Here is a 3,894-nt window from a genome sequence, read left to right as displayed (position 1 = left end):
GCTCATTTTTTTAAAAAAATCTAGCCATATTTGGTCTCCTGTTGCGTTCATAAAAATCTAATATTTCTTTCTTTCTTTCTAGTATTTCTTTTTGTGTGTGTGCATTGGTTTTGAGTGTCGTCTACACTTCTCCATTAGAGTCAATAGTATATTCATCATAATATTTTCACAATTTGATCATGACAAGATGTCTAGCAGATCTGTATGTGGTTCTTACACTTGTCTTGTAATACTGCTATTGAAAGAAGTATATGTGGACTAACTGAGTCAAAGAAATCTGGTACCAACGTTCTTACTAACATAGCAAGAGTTGTGAAGTGGTATCAGTCTTTCAATGAACCTGAACTCCAGGTGATGGCTAACATCACATATGCCTTCTGTGTGTCCTCTGATGCCTTAAGTGGAATAGGGTGGCTGGGATGGGTGGATTTAGGCAAGTTCCTCCATGAATGTGGAAGGCTAGAGCATGCTAGTATTTAGAATTCCCTTCCTCTGGGTTAAAAGGGAGTGACCTACACTCTCCTGAATTTGTCCTTTGTTAAGAGGCATGGAAAGAAGTAGGGATTGGCAAGCACCTAGGTAACAAGCCTAAGGCTATAATCTCAAACTGCATTATTACCCATTAAAAATAATGGAAAAGAAGAACAGAATGCTCTGGAATATTTCACAATGGTTATTTTCCTCAGTCAATTTTGGAAGCATGAGAAGATTCATAATTGATCTTCACTGTGAAATTTAATATACCTCTAGGAGGTAGCACTCTTCAAATAAGTGTGTGTGTGTGTGTGTGTGTGTGTGTGTGTGTGTGTGTGTGTGTGTCTACCCAGGCTACATTGGCTTGAAATCAAGGCCTTGCCTTCTCACTTGGCTTTTCTATTACAGATTGGTGGTTTACCACTTTCATTTACATTTCAGCCTCCTAAACAGCAAGGATTACAGGATTGTGGTTCTAACACCTGGCCCTACAAGAGATTTCTCTAACTAGGTGATGCTTCCAATTCTGTTCAGTAATATTGGGATATATCCCAATGTTCTATGTGAAATCTTAATTTTCTAGTGTTCTCAGATAACCATCAATGTTCTGGGTTTCTTGAGATTCTGAGATACTTTATATACCAATAAAGCATCTGCTTGTATAAATGGTAATTATTATTGCTAGCACATTAACCATGGAAGATAGAGTATACTGCAATGCAATTAGAACGATTGAGATTTATAAGAAAATTACAACCAGGACTTAATTTCTAGCTCCACTGTTTACTAAAAATCAGTAAGACAAGCAATAAAAGCAAAAAAGTGATCCACTCCTCTCAGCCTACTTAAGGTGAATAAATAAATGATATTTGCCTTTATTTCCTTGTATCTATTATAAATAAAGTATACAGCAGGAATAGATTTGTTGTTTTGTAACTTCAGATTTGAATAAACAACAGCATTTGCTGTTGGCAGGGATGAAGAGAAAGAGGAACCCTACTGCAGTGCTGGTGGGAATGTAAACTAGTACAACCTCTCTGGAAGGCAGTATGGAGGTTCCCCACAAATACTGAAAATAAACCTTCCCTACAACCCATACATAGGATTCATAGTCATCTAACCTGAGCATCATAACCCAGGATACAATAAGGACTTCTGCGCAGCCATGTTAATCTCTGCACTATTCACAATAGCCAAGCTGTGGAAACAGCCCAGATGCCCCACAACAGATGAATGGCTACAAAAAATGTGGCACATATGCACAATGAAATTCTACATAGCCACCAGACAAGATAAAATAAAGGCATTCTCTGGGAACTAGAGCAGATTATGTTGAGTGAGATAAACCAATAACAAAGGAACAAAACGCGCATAGTCTCCTTGATATGTGGATATTATATCCAAACAGTATAAGAGCGATGACTTAATACTCAGGTACTCAAGTAACATGAATTTGGAGATAAAAACATATTTATATAGACACATGAATTTATGATGGTATATATATATTCTATAGACATAATGTTATATAGATTTCTATGGCATAAAAATGCTCAGCTTAATTTTAATTTTGTTCTTAAATTTATGTGCCAGTGATTGCATATAAAGACTCCATTCTTGAATACAGTTTGTTAAACTTGGCATTTGAAGTATTATGTAAAAAATCAGTGTCAATGAAATCTTTAAATAAAAAATAGCATTTGCTTTTCAGCTGGCTGCAGTCTTTGACAGCAAAACCTTCTCTCACGAATCCAATTTCCTAGTAACACATGTCACTGACATAGACTATATTTTCTCTAGAAGAGCAATCTTGTAATGCGTCTTTGGTGATATGGTTCTGGACAGAGACAAAGGGCTCAAGAAAAATTTTCAGTCTAAAGCACAGTCAGTTGAAGCATGCCTCAAATGGTAGAACACCATCATTGAATGATCAAGCCATATGAAACTCTGATTCCATGAGTTAAAGTCCCAATGCTACCACAGACACAAAAATAAGACATCATTAATTGAACTTATGATGGTGGACTTTGTTGTTTATTACAGATGTGTGATCCAATAATAGCAGACACTACGGAAAACAGAAAAAATTATAGTACAGTTGATTTAAAGAGCCAAAACACATCTATTTGTTAAAAGCTTTCAGTTTAATTCCTCTAAAAAGCTCCAGATGCTGTGTATGAACATTTTAAAGCATGGAATATTCAAAAATAGCACTATCATGGGAAGGGAGAGATAGGAAAATAAAATTCATTATTTTTTTAGTTGAGAAGAGCAACCCACAGCAACTTTTTAAAAATTAGCTTATACTGTGAACTCTAGTACATACAGAAAATGCTAGGAACATATGCATTCCTCCACAAAATACTTTCCAATTCACACTTTCTGTAACTTCAGCCATCCATGATGAAAGCAAAGTCAGCATTGCCAAATGTCCTGGTACTTCTCGGGATGTAAGGTCTCTCCTTCTGTGGAGGCATCTTGATTTTGTCGGACATGACAAACACATTTTCATTTGCTTTTTATTTTACAGCCTTATCACCTTACAAAGATAACCACTTAGATTTCTGTACTGTTAAACTTCATATGTACTGAATCATACTGCGTTTTTAGTTGGATATTTCAATCAATAACGTTTGAAAAATACAATTACCAACTAATTTATTTTAGACTCCTTCAAAACACTTTGTCAATCTGCTATATTAACAGATATAGCACAGTGGTAGCAACGTACCTTTCTTAAGCCCTAACATTACCACAGAAAAATTATAAATATACATTACTTCTGTCCACTGAAAAGGGCTAAAAATAACAAGAACCAAATCAGTGACAATGAATACTACTTGTAGAAAGATAACAAAGTATTCCACCTAAAGGAGCAAAGCCTTCTGGGACAAATAAGTAACTGTTTTCCTGCCTATAGCAAAAATGTGCTCTGAAATGAGTTCTCATACCTGAAATTCAAGGTATATCGAACACTGCAGAAATGTAAAGCAATAACAGGACTGCCAGATGGAGCTCATTAAAAAGTAGCCTCAATGATTGATGGATGGATACAAGTATGTATGAATGAACACATGAAAGGCTGGAGGGAAGAATGATTTCATGAAAACATACTCAATGACATTACATTCTACTTTTTCTGTGAGACATTGATTCTACGCTAGTTTTTAGACTGATTTGAGCTTGAACTGAGATCAATCCTGTTTTGGTGACCCGTTCCTGATGTTATTAACTGTACTCGTGTCATAAGAATATAGGATCATGTGTAAAATTAAAAATAAAGATGTCAGAAAAAAAGAATATGGGATCATGTTATGTTTCCTTCACCTCAAGTGCTTTTGACAGGCAATTATTTAAATGTATCTGATATTATTTTAATTCTGAAATGGCTGCTAAGGTATAATCTTGAGACCAGGACTA

The sequence above is a fragment of the Megascapheus bottae genome, chromosome 12 (genome assembly GCF_031878675.1).
Source record: "Megascapheus bottae isolate mThoBot1 chromosome 12, mThoBot2.hap1, whole genome shotgun sequence".
Classification (NCBI taxonomy): domain Eukaryota; kingdom Metazoa; phylum Chordata; class Mammalia; order Rodentia; family Geomyidae; genus Megascapheus; species Megascapheus bottae.
The sequence above is the reverse complement of the archived record's forward strand: the minus strand, read 5'-3'. Positions refer to the sequence as shown.